The sequence below is a fragment of the Dendrobates tinctorius genome, unplaced genomic scaffold, assembly GCF_039654945.1.
Source record: "Dendrobates tinctorius isolate UK_male_01 unplaced genomic scaffold, ASM3965494v1 ptg000065l, whole genome shotgun sequence".
NCBI lineage: Eukaryota > Metazoa > Chordata > Amphibia > Anura > Dendrobatidae > Dendrobates > Dendrobates tinctorius.
The window spans coordinates 24842741-24861770 of NW_027361733.1; the positions used below are offsets into that span (position 1 = coordinate 24842741).

The 19030-nt window shown below is 44.9% G+C and overlaps 1 protein-coding gene across 7 annotated transcripts in view; it reads right to left on the reverse strand.

Moving 5' to 3' along the window:
• CSNK2A1 (casein kinase 2 alpha 1) overlaps window positions 1-4601 on the reverse strand; it is a 51176-nt gene extending 46575 nt beyond the window's left edge. For 3 of the 7 annotated variants that reach the window (XM_073580775.1, XM_073580776.1, XM_073580770.1), the window contains exon 1: window positions 4463-4601. The gene's annotated coding sequence lies outside the window, so the exon portion shown is untranslated. Of the gene's footprint in view, window positions 1-150; window positions 227-4228; window positions 4372-4435 lie in introns of those variants that run through there. The other 4 variants (XM_073580773.1, XM_073580772.1, XM_073580774.1 and 1 more) reach the window with 4 other exon arrangements.
• Window positions 4602-19030: the final 14429 nt, after the last annotated feature.

Genomic DNA, 19030 nt, shown 5'->3' on the forward strand with positions numbered 1-19030 from the left:
TTTTAAGTTAGTTAATTTATTTGGTAAAGTTTTTAGATAACTTGAGAAACTCCTTGACCATTAGTCATGATTATCTGGATGGCGGACGTGCAATTATAAAAGTATTCTGCATCATATGATTTGTACATCAGAAAGAAACAAACTACGTACCCACCAGGCTCCAGAAACCAAACCAATCAAACCATGTGATGTGTAATGAGCTAAGGATCAGGACAACTTCAGAGATCTGGAAATTGGATTAAGATATTTTAAGATTCAGGGAAGAATAAGAAATGCACTGTGCAGCATCAAGAGGTTGTTTATATTAAAAAATACCCAAAAAAAGCACAGCAGATACTAGCCCTCCCCAGGTCCAGCACCTCATCACTGCTCCAGTTGGTCTCCGTGTTCTGGCTGCAGCAGTGACGTTGTCATGCATTACCGCTGTAGGCAATCACTACACCCAGTGGCTCATGTAGTTGACCTCGGCACAGGTATAAGCTCAGTGATTGGTTGCATTGTTTATGTGCACCATTGACATGACGTCACTGCTGCAGCCAAAATACTGAGACAGAAGGCGGGGCTGGACCCAGGGTGGGCAAGTACCTGCTGTGTGTTATTTTACAATGTATGGGGTCCAGTTACCTGAAAGTGAACAAAATATAACTTGCAAAACTCACTAAATAAGGGAATGAAAAAAAAAAAATATATATATATTTTTTTTTTTCCTCAGAGTTCACACGCTGTCGTCACACAATATGTCATTTTACTATTTTAATAAAAGTACACAGTTGTCCACCTCTGGAGACATTTTTTTTTAAATTTTCATATGCGTCTTAATTTCGCTTCATTAAAATGTTACACGGTTTGGCTTTTTCAGGCTTTGTTTGCCATCTATATTCATCTTTGATGTGGTCTGTGTGGAGTCTGCTGAAAGGGTATCAAAAAAGTTAAACCTCTCCCAGTGGATAAGATGTGAACGCTGACAGTCATTTAATCCAAGGTTCCCCAACTCCAGTCCTCAAGGCCCACCAACAGATCATATTTTCATGATTTCCTTAGTATTGCTCAGGTGATAATTGCTTCACCTGTGCAATACAAAGGAAATCCTGAAAACATGATCTGTTGGTGGGCCTTGAGGACTGGAGTTGGGGAACCCTGATTTAACCCATTCTGCAGCCAGTAATACCTTGTACAACACAGACTGCAGAAGACAAAAAGTGCAAAAGTTGTAATTATTTTCAGCCAACAACATGCATTTAAAAAAAACAAAAAAAACAAAAACTGTCTGTGCCCAAGTTATTGCAGCGGTGAATGTACCCGAAGCATAGAATATACTGTACATTTGTACATTGGTATTGCACCTTCCATGTCCATACACCTGTGCACATCCATTCAGCTGTCTGCACAGATGACAGGTCTTGTACCCAGCCACGAGACTAAAATACATGATAAACATGTAATAAGATCAGTGCTACATTTAGCCACTTATCACAAACGGATTTACAGCCCAAGCAAGGACTTTACCACTAGTTATATGCTGACTTGACACCTGAAAGCAGGACACCAATGGCAACCCTAGGGCAGATAACCAACATGAACCTCGTGAATCGAAGCACCTATAGTGGCCCCTCATGATCAGTTGTACTCAAGATTGGCTGCAGGGAGGGGGGTTTAAAGTGGGCTTCCGCCTATAAAAGCCAGAGCTGTGTCAGAAAGAGGAACTCCCCACCCCCCAAGGAGAATCGCCATCATGAAGAAATCCAGTTACATAAACAGAAGTCTATTCACCACGTGGTGCTGCAGCGCAGTTTTCAAAATGGTGGTTTCTACGATGGAGCAAACATTAATGATGCAGCAGGCGCTGCTATTGCATGATGTGACCATGGTCAAATACAGAAATTATATTTCTCCTACTGGTCCCTGGCCACTCTGGTTGCCCATACTGATCTGGAGACCGGTGCACATTCGCACTAGCATCTCTGCCCCTTTGATCAGAAGTTGTTTTTTTTTTCAACTTTACCATAGCCCCCCTCAATTTAATCAAGAAGGGGTTTCTGGGTGCCCATCAAGAATTGTAGTCCACATGACACTACGCATGCTTAACCATAAAGGGAGCAGAAAAAAAAGGGCAACTAACTACTTTGGCAATCTCATCATGGCCCTGAATTATTTGAATGAATGCCATGTGGTGCATATACCAGGGCTGTGGACCGTATGGAAAGGTTCAGACCTCTACAGCTTCATAAATTGCCCATAATTAGTTATAGTGTAATAGAACGGTAATAACACCATCAGTGGCGACTCAGATTGATAGAACATTGATATTACCAGATTTAAGCTTCTTGAAATCCATATGAAAGTTGTTAATTTAACCAATATTAAACTTTTTTTAGGTTTGAAATGAAAATTTCCACCGACTCCATGGCCCTGGTGTATACCTCACCGGTAGAGTTGAGCGACTTTGGTCGGATCGGGTTTCATGAAACAAAATTTGAGTCGGATGAAACTGGTCCGACTAGGGCAAAAAAAAAGTCGGAGTTTTGTCCGAAACCCGACCCCAATGCAAGTCAATGGGGAATAAAAGTCGGCATTGACTGGACAAATGTCATCCGCTCAATGCCGACTTTTATTCCCCATTGACTTGCATTGGGGTCGGGTTTCGGACAAAACTCCGACTTTTTTTGCCCTAGTCGGACCAGTTTCATCTGACTCAAATTTTGTTTCATGAAACCCAATCCGACCAAAGTCGCTCAACTCTACTCACCGGGCAATAACAGAGGCTCGCTGCTTCAGCTTACTGTATGGAGGTGGCCATCCAGGTAGCATAATCCTCCGCATTCATCAAGCTGTAGAATAATCTGCACTTTTGATCATTGCAATAAAATAGTTGATTTCGCAAAAATTTCCTTTAGACCACGAAAATCTGCTGGAAAATATCATTGACCTGGTAAACGAATGAAGCTTACGGAGTTTCTGCGCTTTACGTCTGCAACCAAATATTTAGGGTGTGTGCACACGTTGCGGATCCGGCCCTGCGGATCCGCAGCAGTTTCTGCTGCGGTGTACAGTACCATTTAAGTCAATGCAAAATGAAAAACGCAGTGCACATGTTGCAGATTTTTCCCATGCGGATTTGCTGCAGTTTTAAATCCGCAGCATGTCACTTCTTTGTGCGGATTCCGCAGTGGTTTGGCACCTGCTCCATGACAGGTGTCAAACCGCAGGCTAATCCGCAGATTTAGACAAATCTGCGTGGAAAATCCGCAGCAGAATCCACAACGTGTCCACACACCTTTACTCACCCCTGACATCCTGTCACTTACGATTACCAGGTGGCAGTGACTGTGTCCATAGTAACATCACATGACCGTGCTTCCAATAACTACAGCAGGGCAGTATGTCACCAAGTCGTAAATACCACTGATCTACTGCTGGAGTAACCCTCTGACCACTACCTTTAGAAAAAAAAAAAAAAAAAAAAAAAAGGGAAAAAAAAAATTATATATATTTGTGTTTTTTGTTTACTTTCTTCTGGCACAAGTGGCTCTCCTTGGTACCCAGTACTCAACATTCGACGGGGAGGAAGGTTTCGCAATTGCTGTGGCATTTACACCGGTCTGGGAGGGAAATCCTCCGCCCCCCCCCCCCGAGCCGATTAGTAGGGTGTTGCATCGTAGTGGACGACCCCTTTAACATTTAGATCATTAAGTAGAAAGACTTTTTTTGGGAAAGGTGGCTTTCACCCCTCTATGTAAAGGTTACCTATAACCTACAAAAGTTGCACACGGGTGCGACCTTAGCGAGGTATAGAGGGTGACAGATCTGACACCAGGTCGGAGGGCACACACCTAACGTGGTCGTGCCACACCGTAACCGCATAACCTCATCGTGGAACCATTTCTGAGATCGGAAGGTCGGAGATGAACTCGCTTCATATTTCCATCCTCCGCATCACGTCCCCGGGGAGACATACAATTGCACAATAAACAGTTCTTCATGGTAACGCACAGACGCAGTCGTGACAGACGCCGTAAAGTCAGGACTAGTGTGACGTGAAGTAGTGTCTGAGGTTATAAATGCAAGAAAAGTTCCATTTCTAATAATGGGACATCAAAAGACATCGATAACCCCCATCCTCCACATATAATAATCAGACGAGACACAATCCACATGCCCTCACCGCCCGGACCGTCCCTGTAAGGCCTCCACCATCCCGGCACCACACCCGGAGGCCCCCATCCCCCACCTCACATGAGGCCTTAGGAGGCCCCCGGCGCCGCCGCCATCACTCAGGCCTCGGCCACCTCACGTTACCCTGGATCTCCACGGAAAGGATACCCCGCCCCCTTCTTCTCTTCACACCCGGAGATGGCGGGCGTCCAGGTAACGCCAGGCTCCGCCCCGCGGGGAGCTCCTCTCTGAGTGCTATCACCGCGCCCAGTTTCCCTCTCACCCCGGACCCGGCTCTCTGTCTCCGCACCTGCTGTTCCCGCTCCCCGCGGCCGCCGCTCCCGCCGGGATCACACAGACAATATGGCGGAGACACACGGCCGCCAGCCGCAGGGACCACAGCGAGGCTGACCGGAAGCGGAAATACACTCTGACTACAGCCGAAAAGGGCGGGTAATTCCGGCCGCCATCTTGTGAGTGGAAACTTAACCGTGGTCAGATGACTGGAAACAGCAATTAGAAGGCAATGAGGTGACTGGTAGAAGTCTGTGTAGAGGGTGGGAGACCGGGTGGGAGACCGTGTAATGGGAGAGTAAAAGCGTCTGCGGGGCCGCGCTCGTGAAGTCTACCTCACCTGACTAAGCAGAAAAAAAATCTTGCCAGTCGCAAGATGGCGTCTAGTGGTGTTTGTAGGCTGGTGTACGCATGCGCACAGCATCCCAGCGGTAAGGGCATTGTGGGAATTGTAGTTCTAGAAATTGATATTTTTTACCTGCTTTCTAATGTGAAGCTATGGCATAATAAAATAAATATAGATGTGTGATGGTGGCGCCTGGTGGTGGAAGGGTACGGGGGTGGGGTGAGGATGTTCCTGGAGCTGGGGGAATAGATGGTAGGGTCTCTCTGATGGTGGGATCACTCAGCAGGGTCCTTATAGTGAAGCTGCAGAGGGCTGGGGTATCAGGTCCTGTCACATGAGTATGACATGTGCCCACAACTGGGGGATGAGCGTAAGAATGGGGGATGCCGTCACCACATACTGCACCATAACCCCCAACAAGCGTCCGTCTGGTCACAAGGTTTCATCCGCGTCCCCATAACATATCCGTCATGTGGCGGCTGTCGCCCTCCCGTTTCCTACATCACAGCTTTTACCATGGAAGACAATCACCGTCACGTTCTTCAACATTTCTGACAACTTCTCAAGTTCACAAAATGGCATCCAGTACGGTTGTCCCCAACCCGCTCCGTCTGGTGGCGCGAGGCCGGATGCAGACATGGCAGAAATCACACTACATGTACCCGTGGAGGAGGTTTCCACACTCCCAACTGTGTGTACCCAACCTGCAGAATGTTCTTAAAGGGGTTGTCCACTTTTGGGTACAATTCTATTTGTTAAAGAGAGCAACAAATAAATAGTGGACCCTGTAATAATAATCATTGAGCCCCCTCTGCTTCCGTTATACAAGGGTTCTGTATTGGTCATGAGTTCCGCATGTCTGTTCCTAAAACAGAAGTGTGAACTTAGCCCAATGCATTGCAAATGTTACTGTTCCGACCAGTGTGGCAATACCTACAACAACTCTGCTCTCCTTACCGGAGGATTTTATTACCGGATGTCCCATTATGCATTGCAAGAGGAGAAATTTGCCCTGAAATTGTGCAGAAAGAATTTACATTTATTTTTCATTTGCGCCCCAGATTAATTTATGCACAAGGATTTATTTTTCTGCAGCGTTTGGATATTTATTAAAATCACATTCACTTTGCTGCCACTGTAAATCCACTGCAGATTTTCTACTCACAAATCTGGACAAAATCCGCTGCTTGTTACCGCAACTTAAAGGGGTTGACCACTACTTTTTTTTTTTTTTAGCACCTTCAATATCTGATTGGTGGGAGTTTGACACTCCAACAATCCGCTGTTATTAGGGGCGGCAGGAAGTAGCAACACTATCATTTCTATAGTGGTGGGTACTGTAGATCCCCCCTTTCATTTGAATAGGGGGAGGAGGTGTGGATCTGTAGTACCCAGCTGCGGCCACTATATTTATAATGGAGCATCCGATAACTTCCCGCTGGCATCGGTAACAGCTGATCGGCTGGAGTGCCGGATGTTGCAGCCTCGCCTATCAGATATTGATCCTATCCTAATGATAGGCCCCAGCAATAGAAAAAAGTAGAGGCCAATAAAGGTTTGGCCATATACAAATCTACTTGGTAAAATCTACCTGTGAAATCCGTGGTGGCAATTCCCAGAAATAATTGACATGTTGCAGATTTAAACGGCTTGTCCAAGACTATTTGCTTTTTACTATGGGCCTAAAAACTAACAGGCAGGTAGGTGCTAACTACCTGCCAGTTTTCCCCAGCGCCGATCTCTGCCGGTAATTCAGCAGATTCCACTGAAATCACATTGACAGGTTGTGACTGCCGACGTCATGCTGATTGACATGCTATCTAACAGTGGGGAGCCAGCTGTCAATCAGCATGACGTCGGCAGTCACGCCCTGTCGACAAAGTGGAAGAGGATGAGCCACTGAATCACTGTCAGGAGCCGTCAGTGACCGCTCTGTGCTGGATAGAACAGGCAGACAGGCACTGAAAAACAGGCAGGTAGTTATTAAGTCCATAACAAACCTTGTTAAGTGTACGGATGAAGTTGGGTAAAGTTTCATCCATTTTGCTGCTAGTGTAAGCACTTATGGTTTAGATGGCTAGTCCCGCAGTCCATACGCTACCTATAGAAACAGCCCAATAATGAAATCTCACTAATAGCCCTAGTTTTCGGTTCTGAGTGACAATGCGCTGAGCCCACAGATATTTAAGTTGTCACTATTTTTAACAATTGCCACTGCAATTAGCGAATCTGTGACAATTAGCATTACACTACATGCAGTTTTTGCAACAACCACAACGTGTGAATAAACCAAAAGAGAAATTTACACATGGAAACGCTTAAAGGGGTTTAGTTTTAAATTATAAATATTTACAACATCTTCATATTTTTGCATTCGGAAAAGCTCCACAATATTCACATATCAGCGTAGGCCTGGGCGCCCCAGTTCCTGCATGTGTTCTAAACAGCCGTTTCCTGTGTCAGTACATCACCAGTGCTGTATGAGGAGGAGTGATCGTATCAATCGCTAAGCCAGCCCCCTGATTCATAGACAAGAAAAGGGGGCTGGTTCAGCAATTAAAATGAGGTTGTCAGGCAGCCCCCTTTACACACACAGCATTGCTCACAAGTGCAATGTAAGTCCCAAGGGGAACTGCTGGGACCAACACTGAAGTTGGTGGTTTCGGACTCCTTTGTAATATACAGTACATTAAAGCACCACTCCAGTGGGGTTTTTTTAAATTTTACTGCTGGAGTGGTGCCACTTATGTAAGTTCCCCGCCATACTTACCTGCCGCCATCTTCATCTCTTCTTGGCGCAGCTTCGGTCGTCCTCTGCAGATTGTGACCTGCCAGATGGCTCCAGTGTTTGCTTGGTGGACAGGAAGTTACAACTCAAGGTACGTCTATGGGAGCAGGAACGAGACCAGAATGAGGAACACATAGACTTACATTGAGAGCTTGTGACCACTGCTTCTGACTTCATATGTAAGTTTTTTTAAAATTTTTTCTTATGATAGCTGTTCAGATTTAGTGTTAGGGACTCGCAAAATCTGGGGACCCTTGACGTTTGGATTGCGAGCTTATCTGTCTTGGCCAAAATAGTAACTAATACCCCATGTGTTGTTGTTTTTATCTTTTTGCGCTTTTTATCATTTTGCAGGATGCAGCTGGGCCTCTTTATGTTGGCGTGTTTTTTTTCTGTGTGATGCATGTATATAGTGCAGAACAGCCCGCCTGCTAATACTATGGGCGTGATCAATAGGCTGTTCAGACACTTTGCACCGCACTGTGTGACTGATGTCCTATGCACGCTTTATCTGTGTGCATTTTTCCCACTAGGCAGCCAGCTCCTCTTTTTCTTTTGGTTACTGGCTGTCTTCATCAGTGGGTTACACCTGTGCTGCCCTAAGCCTTTATCAATGGAGGCCTGCTGCATCCTGCTAGTGCATCAGTCAGGATTTGGTGAGTCTGCCTTTCATATGTAAGTTTTTTTGAATTTTTTCTTATGTTAGCTGTTCCGCCTGTTCCTCTTCTATTGATAGAGCTGCCATTTGTTCTCCAGAGCGGCTCTTCCTTCTGTATGAGGGGTCAGGAAGGCCAGCTTTCCTGTTGGTGCTATGGAGAGCTGGTCTTTCATCGGCCACCTCCTCTTTCTGTCTTGGTGTCTAACATTTGTATATGTTAATCCTAAAGTCATAAAACATTTTTTTTTTAATAGTACTGAAGGGGAAGGCACCAAAGTAAGGAGGTCCACATAATAGAAATCCTCCCAAGGTTGAATACCTCTTTATATCCATCTCCTGTCTCATCTGAGGCTCCAGCTTTTGCCCTGTTCTTGCCTATAAGGCTAGGTTCACACAAGTGTAAAAAAAAAAAAAAATTTATAAAACTCAGACAATTTTTTTTCCACTTGTCATCTGTGTACAAGCCGTGTTTTTTTTACAGCAGCATATGCCAATACATTACAAGACCATTTACAGTTTCCTATATTTAAGATTTGCAATGTATTCATAAAAAAATGTTGTATAGGGGTGTTCTATATGGAATGGGTTTTTTTTGCACACCCATAATAATAATAATTTTATTTCTATAGCGCCAACATATTCCGCAGCACTTTACATTATAGAGGGGATTTATACAGACAATAGACATTACAGCATAACAATAATCACATAGATCAAAACTGATACCAAGAGGAATGAGGGCCCTGCTCACAAGCTTACAATCTATAAAGAAAAAGGGAGACACGAAAGGTGGGTGGTAACAATTGCTGCCGTTGTTTGGACCAGCCATAATGTAGGAATCGGGTGTTCCTGTTGCTCCTTGAACCAGATAACAGTCTAAATATGTAACAGTACAGACACAGAGGGCTATTAAATGCATAAAGCATGTGAGAACATGATGCGAAGAACCTGGTTATGGTACAAATTTTGAATGGGCCACACTGGGATAGTTAGGTTAATGCGTTGAGGCGGTAGGCCAGTGTGAACAAATGCGTTTTTAGGGCACACTTAAAACTGCGGGGATTGGGGATTAATCGTATCAACCTGGGTAGTGCATTCCAAAGAATTGGCGCAGCACGTCTTGGAGACAGGAGTGGGAGGATCTGGTTATTGAGGATGCTAGCCTCAGGTCATTGGCAGAACAGAGGGCACTGGTAGGGTGGTAGGCTGAGACAAGGGAGGAGATGTAGGGTGGTGCTGAGCCATGGAGTGCTTTGTGAGTGAGGGTAATAAGTTTGTACTGGATTCTGGAATGGATGGGTAACCAGAGTAATGACTGGTACAAGGTAGAGGCATCGGTGTAACGATTGGGTAGGAATATGATCCTGGCTACAGCTTTTAAGACATAATGGAGAGGGGAGAGTTTGGTAAGAGGGAGACCGACTAGTAGAGAGTTACATTAGTCCAGACGAGAATGAATAAGAGAAGCAGTAAGAGTTTTTGTTGAAAGTAAGATAAGGTTGAATTCTAGAAATGTTTTTGAGGTGCAGATAACAAGAGCGAGCCAGTGATTGGATGTGAGGGGTGAATGAAAGCTCGGAATCAAGTCTGACCCCATGACACAGGGCATGTTACTGGGAGTAATGGTGGAACCACACACGGAAATGGCAATGTCCGGCATAGGTAGGTTTGTAGAGGGAGGAAACACGAGGAGTTCAGTGTTTGGCGCACATAAGGAAAAAAAATTCCAAAAAATTAAAAAAAACACATTTGAAAGATAGACTCACCAAGACCCTGACTAATGCACTAGCAGGATGCAGTAGACCTCCATTGAGAAAGGCTGGGGCAGCACAGGTGCATACCACTGATGAAAACAGCCAGTAATCCAAAGTGGTCTGGCTGCCTAGTGGAAAAAAAAATGCACACAAATAGGGCTTGCATAGGACATCAGTCACACAGATAAGTGTGGTGCAAAGTGTCTGAACAGCCTATTAATGATGCCCATAGTATTAGAAGGCGGGCTGCATAGCACTATCGTATATATGCATCACACAGGAAAAACCAAGCCAACATAAAGAGGTCTAACTGCATCCTGCAAAAATGATAAAAAGTGCAAAAAGATAAAGATATGGGGTATTAGTTACTATTTTGGCCAAAGCAGATAGGCTCGCAACCCAACCCCCCCCAGGGTATGTGCACACAGAGTTTTTTATAAGGTTTTGGAGAACAAACTGACCAGAAACTCTCAAAATCCCCCACAAAAAAAACCTCAGAACTCCTCAAAAACTTGGAGGATCTGCTCAGTTTCTGCTTTGAAAATTCTGAAAAAAAAGACTCCATGTGCACATAACCTGAAGCAGGTATCACACATCTGTATCCGACTATGGACTGCAATGCATGAACCGATTGTGGGTCTCCAAACCCAAACTCAATAGCCTCCTATATGCCCAGGAGGCTCATGAGTTGAGGTCAGGAGACTCCACTTTAAATAAGCACTCCTCCTCCTCCCATCATATTTTTTATCCTCTTAATATATTGCAATCACCATATCAGGGGCGAACATACCGCCAGTGCTGCTGGTGCAGTTGCACCGGGGCTCCGAGCAGGAGGGGGCTCAGGAAAAACTCATGGCGACGGTGCATAATCAATCACAGAGCCGGCGGCAGCATCATAGCTAACAGGAGAGGCCGGTCAGCCAATCACAGACTTTTCTTTATAAGCACATCTGTGATTGGCTGACAGGTGATGATATTCAAGTGTCTTCTGGGTGCTGGAGTCACAGCTTGGAGCAGGAAGCTTCAGCAGAAGAGCCTGAGGACCAGACTGACAAGATGGTAAGACACAGAGGCGGACATACTGCTGCTGCAGCTGATGCAGCTGCATTAGGGCCCGAAGGTGGAGGGGGGCACTTGCAGGCCCAGGGACCGCCGGGGACATCGGTACGCGATGGGGCCCACGAGTCAGGAGGGCCGTGTGCCTGTGCATGTGCTGGCACCTGGCCCCCCGTGTTATAAACTGAAATACCTCTCCCTGTTCCTCCGCAGCTCCAGTGTCCATGACTCTCTGGCGTCTCAAGGCAGAACGCACGATGACTTCACTACAGCGCGCCCTCTGCTCTGTACACTGCCGAGAGTCACAAGATGCTGAGGAGCCCAGACCAACTGAGCCTGGAGCAGCAGGGAAGAGAGAGGTAAGTATTTAATTATTTTATTTTTTTATGTATGGAGCATTGTCTGAGATCCATTATGCTGTATGGAACTTACAGTATATGGGGTCCATTATTCTGTATGGAGCAATATATGGGGCCCATTTAACTGTATGGAGCAATATATGGGGCTCATTATACTATATGGAGTAATATATGAGGCACATTATACTATGTGGAGCATTATATGGGGTCCATTATACTGTATGGAGCAATATATAGGGCTCTTTATTCTGTATGGAGCAATATATGATGCTCATTATTCTGTATGGAGCACTATGTGATGCCCATAATACTGTATGGAACAATATATTGGGCTCATTATTCTGTATGGAGCAATATATTGGGCTCATTATTCTGTATGGAGGACTATGTGGTGCCCATGATACTGTATGAAGCAATGTATGGGGCTCATTATACTTTATGGAGTACTGGATTCTGGAATGGATGGGCCTATTATACTATTTGGAGAATTATATGGGGTCCATTATTCTGTATGGCGCAATATATGGTGCTCATTATTCTGTATAGAGCACTATGTGGTGTCCATAAAACTGTTTGGAGGACTATGTGGTGCCCATAATACTGTATGGAGGACTATATGGTGCCCATAATACTGTATGGAGCAATATATTGGTCTCCTTATTCTGTATGGAGCACTATGTGATGCCTATAATACTGTATGGAACAATATATGGGGTTCATTCTGTATGGCATAGTAAATGGGGCTCGTTATTCTGTATGGAGCACTATGTGGTGCCCATAATACTGTATGGAGAACTATGTGGTGCCCATAATACTGTATGGAGGACTATGTGGTGCCCATAATACTGTATGGAGGACTATATGGTGCCCATAATACTGTATGGAACAATATATGGGTCTCCTTATTCTGTATGGAGCACTATATGATGCCTATAATACTGTATGGAACAATATATGGGGTTCATTCTGTATGGCATAGTAAATGGGGCTCATTATTCTGTATGGCGCACTATGTGGTGCCCATAATACTGTATGGAGAACTATGTGGAGCCCATAATACTGTATGGAGGACTATGTGGTGCCCATAATACTGTATGGAGGACTATGTGGTGCCCATAATACTGTATGGAGCAATATATGGGGCTCATTATTCTGTTTGGAGCACTATATTATACATAGCTCCTAAACATCCCGATTCCCGTGGGACAGTCCCATTTTTGATACCCCTCCTCCCGCGTCCCGCCCGGGGTGGTATTTTTCCCGCATTGCACTGAGCCGCCACGCCCCCCCATCCACCGACGCCATGCTCGCCGTCCCAGATAGACGCACCGCAGCCTGCAATGATGTGGCTGGGCTGTGTGTGTTCTAGTGATGGGTAGTTCGTGAGTGAGTAGTTCAAAATGAACTAATCTTCAGAGTGAACTAGTGCATCTAGTTCAGCATCCTGACAGAGATTAGTTCATTGTGAACTAAACAGCAAGTGGGAGGAGACAGAGTGATCCCTCATCCAGCTCCAGGACGCTCCCTGCTCTGTCTCACACTTGCTCTTTATAGCTCCTGATGCTGGAAAAGAAGGTAGTAAAAGACTATACCACACATCAAATACAAATATAATAGTAATAATCTTATTAATAAAAACTGAAATTGCACAGTAGACAGACACAGCTCATATGTGTATGAGAGAGAGTGTTTCTGTGTGTGGTTCATGCCCCTCACCTGTCTTTGTGATAAATTAGCCTCCTGTAGAGGATCAGCCTCCTGTAGCCTAGAAGATCAGTCTTGCTAAAATCTTTACCACTGGCTCCTGTTCTGTTCTCAAAATGGTGGATGCTGAACTGCTTCTCCGCTCCCTCATACACAATCATTAGGAGTCAGTGCTCTACACTACCACAGGTGGCGCTGCTGGGCTCAGTGAGATGCATCAGATTGAACTAGGCTGTCCTGATTCATTCTCAATAGAACATTTAGTTCAGCAGTTCATATAGTTCATTTAGTTCACAGGTCACATGATGCATTTCCTATCAGCTCCTCACAGGATAGGGTGGAGAATTATCAGGCTGTCTTATAGGAATATTTTCTTTGCCCCATAGCAACCAATCACAGGTCAGCTTTCTGATATTGCTCTGGCAAGTGAAATCTGATGAAAGTTATACATTTAAAAAAAAAAAGTTAGCTTTCCAGTACTTCTCAGCTGCTGTATGCCGGAAGTCATGTAATCTTCCCAGTCTGAGACAGAGCTCCTTGCAACATGACGTTCTGTGGGACTTACAGCAGCTGAGAAGGACTGGGAGGCTTGAAGATTTAAAAAAGAAAAATAAGGAAATTACTAACTTGAATAAATAACTTTTGAATTTTTTTCTCCAGACTGAGTACCCCTTTAACAAGAGTTTGTTATATAATGATCAGATGTATTAACTATTTCTGATCATTTTCACAAAACTATAACTCATCTTAGGAGCCACAGCTTCTGTGTAACAAACTAGAACTGATCAATCTCTTCTCAGCAGAATCCAGAGAAATACTGAACTAAATGAACTAATCTTTTGAACTAATCTTTTCAGTGAACTAGTTCATGGTGAACTAATCACCAAAATGAACTAGATAGAACACACTAGGGATGGGCAGTCTGTGCTCAGCGGACCTGTGAGAGGGGAGGAGTCAGGGGTCACATGATCAGGGCCCTCGTCTATGTGGCTGGGCTGTGTGTGTTCTGTGCACATAGGACCTGTGAGAGGGGAGGAGTCAGGGGTCACATGATCAGGGGCTGTGTCTGCCTCCATGTCTGTCTGCACTCTGCAGGAGTCTGGTCTGCTGTGCTGGTTGTCATGCTGGATGAGGTAAAGTTTCTGTGTGGGGTCAGGAGAGGTTTACAGTGTGGATGTAGCAGAGCCGCGCGTGTACGAGGTGTACAAGGTGTACGGAGCGGAGCCACGCGTGTACGAGGTGTACGGAGCGGAGCCGTGGTGTGTACAAGGTGTGGGGAGCGGTGCCGCATGTGTACGCGTGTATGTAAGGTGTACAAGGTGTGGGGAGCGGCGCCGCATGTGTACGAGGTGTACGGCACGGAGCCGCATGTGTACGAGGTGAGCAGAGTCGTGTGTGTACGGAGTGGAGGCGCGTGTGTATGGGGTATGCGGAGCCGTGTGTGTGCGGAGTGGAGCCATATGTGTACTGGATGTACGGAGCGGAGTCAAGTGTGCACGAGGCATACAAAGTGGGCGTTTCCCATGGACACAGGAGTACACGCTGGAGCCCCAAGGAGCACTTTAAAACTCGCACCTGACGTTCCACCGGAAGTGATGTGCTGGAAGCTGACTGGAAAAGAGGTAATTTCATGAGGAGATTGTGACGGAACCAGGAATGCTTCAGATCCATCACCGTGTCCTCCTCTGACAGCACGGACAGCAGGATCACCTTGGAATCAGGGATGTCGGCCATGTGAGCGGATCATGATATGTCCTGCATCGGGAGGCTCAGGTGAGCACTACAATGGGAGTCGGGCTGCTATAGTATCTTTATAGAATATTTCTTTCTTTCTCTCTGTTTCTTTATTTCTCCTTTCTTTCTCATTCTCTGTTCTGTCTTTCCCTCTCTTTTTCTTTATCTCTGTTCCTTCTTTCCCCCTCTCTCGTTCCCCTTCTCTCTCTCTCGTTCCCTCTCTGTCTCTCTCTCGTTCCCTCTCTATCTCTCTCTCATTCCCTCTCTATCTCTCTCTCAGTCTCTCTGTGTTCTTTCTTTTTCTCTCTCTGTTCTTTCTTTCATTTCTTCTCTTTCTTTTTCTTTCTCTCTCCCTCTGTTCTTTTGTTCTCTCTCTCTCTCTGGTCTTTCTTTTTTCTTTCCCCTCTTTCTCTCTGTTCTTTCTTTCTCTCTCTGTTCTTTTTTTCTGTCCCCACTTTTTCTTTCTGTGTTCTTTCTTTCTCTCTCTTTTTCTCTGTTCTTTCTTTATTTCCCCTCTTTAATTTTCTCTGTTCTTTCTTTCTTTCTTTCTCCTTTCTTTCTCTCTCTCTTTTCTTTCTTTCGCTCTCTGTTCTTTCTTTCCCCTCTTTCTTTCTCTGTTCTTCTTTCTCTCTCTCTCTCTGTTTTCTTTTTTCTCTCTCTGTTTTCTTTCTTTCTTTTCCTTAGTACCAGTGTGCCCACAGTACCAGCCACTGTGCCCATAATGCCAGCCACTGTGCCCCTAATAGCAGTGAGTGTGATCAGCAGTGCTAAATGTGTGCGACTGGGCGTGGACATGGGTGTGACTAGTCATGAAATGGGTGTGGTCAGGGCGTGGCCTAAAATTTGCGGCGACACGCTGCGTGCGACACTACCTTTGTCCCTCTTTCCCTTCTTCAAAAGTTGGGAGGTATGTGTTATATACAGTGGAGAAAAAAAGTATTTAGTCAGCCACCAATTGTGCAAAGTTCTCCCACTTATAAAGATGGGAGAGGCCTGTAATTGACATCATAGGTAGACCACAACTATGAGAGTCAAAATGAGAAAACAAATCCAGAAAATCACCTTGTCTGATTTGGCAAGATTTATTTTGCAAATTATGGTGGAAAATAAGTATTTAATGATTAACAAAAGTTCATCTCAATATTTTGTTATATATCCTTTGTTGGCAATGACAGAGGTCAAACGTTTTCTGAGTCTTCACAAGGTTGGCATACACAGTTGGTGGTATGTTGGCCCATTCCTCCATGCAGTGCTCCTCTAGAGCAGCGGTGTTTTGGGACTGTCGCTGGGCAACACGAACTTTCAGATCCCTCTAAAGGTTTTCTATGGGGTTGAGATCTGGACACTGGCTAGGCCACTCCAGGACCTTCATATGCTTCTTATGAAGCCACTCCTTCGTTGCTGAGTGGTGTGCTTGGGATTATTATCATGCTGAAAGAGCCATCCACGTTTCACCTCCAATGCACTGGCTGTTGTAAGGAGGTTTGCACTCAAAATCTCATAATACATGGCCCCATTCATTCTTTCATGTACTCCGATCAGTCTTCCTGGTCCCTTTGCAGAGAAACAGCCCCAAAGCATGATGTTGCCACCCCCATGCTTCACAGTAGGTATGGTGTTCATTGGATGCAACTCAGCATCCTGTCTCCTCCAAACACGACGAGTTTTGTTTCTACCAGACAGTTCTAATTTGGTTTCATCAGACCATGTGACATTCTCCCAATACTCTTCTGGATAATCCAAATGCTCTCAAGCAAACTTCAGACGGGCTTGGACATGTACTGGCTTAAGGAGGGGTACACGTCTGGCACTGCAGGATTTGAGTCCCTGGCGGCATAGTGTGTTACTGATGGTAACCTTTGTTACGGTGATCCCAGCTCTATGCAGGTCATTCACTAGTTCCACCTTGTGGTTCTGGGATTTTTGCTCACTGTTCTTGTGATCATTTTGACCCCACGGGGTGAGATCTTGCGTGTCACCCAAGATTGAGGGAGATTATCAGTGGTCTTGTATCTCTTCCATGTTCTTATTATTGCTCCCACAGTTGATTTCATCACACCAAGCAGCTCGCCTATTGCAGATTCAGTCTTCACAGCCTGGTGCAGGGCTACAATTTTGTTTCTGGTGTCCTTCGACAGCTCTTTGGTCTTCACCATAGTTTGTGACTGAGGTTGTGGAAAGGTGTCTTTTATACTGATAACAAGTTCAAACAGGTGCCATTACTACAGGCAATGAGTGGAGCACAGAGGAGTCTCTTAAGGTACTGTCACACTTAGCGATGTACCAGCGATCCCGACCAGCGATATGACGTGGTCAGGATCGCTGGTGCATCGCTAGGTGGTCGCTAGTGAGCTGCCACACAGGCAGATCTCACTAGCGACATCGCTGGGGTCGGGGGTCGCTACTTACCTGTCACACCAGGCGATCCTGCGTCCTCCCGCCCGCGTCCACGCGTCGCTCGTTGTCACAGCAGGAAGCGCCACAGGAAGCTGACGACGAGAAACAGTCCAGCCTGTTCTCGCGCGATCAGCGATAACCAGCGGGGGAGCCGGTCGTAGGTAAGTATCACACACAGCGATATCGCTAGCAATATCGCTATAACGTCACTAGTTATAGCGATATTGCTAGCGATATCTCTTAGTGTGACATGCCCTTTAAAGAAGAAGTTACAGGTCTGTGAGAGCCAGAAATCTTGCATGTTTTTAGGTGACCAAATACCTATTTTCCACCATACTTTGCAAAATAAATCTTGCCAAATCAGACAAGGTGATTTTCTGGATTTGTTTTCTCATTTTGACTCTCATAGTTGTGGTCTACCTATGATGTCAATTACAGGCCTCTCATCTTTTTAAGTGGGCGAAATTGCACATTTTTCCCCACTGTAGCACTATGTACTTACAATTGCTCATTTTGCCCTTCTAATTATTCCCATAAAAGGCTACAAACTTTTGGAGAGTTTTTGATGTTGCAGATTTTCTACACCATTTCTACACTTATAAAGTAAAATAAGTTACTTGAGTTTATGCACCGTAAAAATGCACCAAAAGCTCATTGTGGGAACACAGCTTTAATCATTAGGGTATTCGTTAGGCTGCTGCTCTGACCCCCATGCTTTACACCACAGTCACTGGTAGTTGTGTGTATGCACACACTCAGCAGGACGTTATCCAAGGAGAGCTGCTTTTCCGTATATCTCTGCCACCATTTTACACACCAGATCCATCTCTCTCCTGCAGACACTCAGCCCATGGTGCCTGCACACGATGCTGCAGATAACACTTGTTTACTCAGTTTATGGGATAAGTCATGCAAGCTTGATTTGCATCGGATCACAAGTTCCCTCCAGGCTGCGAGCACTGTTGGATCATGGGAGCGATGTTTAGTTCCAGTTAGATGAGGAATTAGGTGGTTTTATTTCAGGAATCTGTAAATCATAACAAAATGCTAATGCAATCTGCTGCGGTTATTTGTAGCTTTTTGGTGAGTGGGACTGCATAGATTTCACTACACGGATCTTCTGTTTAATCCTTTGTATAATACAACCTGTGCCAAAATGTATAATCCAGAAAGCATAATATTCCAGTATTTTTTTTCCAGTACGGGTCAGATAATGTGAGGTCAGAAGGAAAATATGGAGCAGAGAAAACCAATGAGGATCTTACCATGATCAGCAAATCTGAGTTATCTGTGTTAAAGAGAATCTGTCAGTAGGATCAACCCTCTTAAGCCATCTATATGGGCATGCAGGTAAAAGGAAGCTGAATAAAATGATACATTGATATCTGCAATCCAATGTTTTATTCCAGAGAAATTCACATTTTTTAAAAATATGTAAATGAACTTTTAAGATCTATGGGCTGGACATAGATCATCCTGAGAATCTGCCTCCAGAACTTAATTTACATAAAAGGGGGCGTTTACCAGTGTGAGACATGTAATGACTGACAGTCTGCCCTCCTGATTTAAAAGTCTCACACTGATAACACCCTGTTTCATTTATAATAAGCTCTAGAGGTAGATTCTCAGGGAAATCTATGTCCATCCCATAGATCTTAACACCTCATTTGCATATTGTGAGAAGGTCACTGGTAAAATACTGGAGGGGAGATATGTGTCACTCAGGATGTTAGCCTCAGTGAAAATGCTCCAGCATACTATGTGCTAAGAGGGGTTAATAGGCGATAT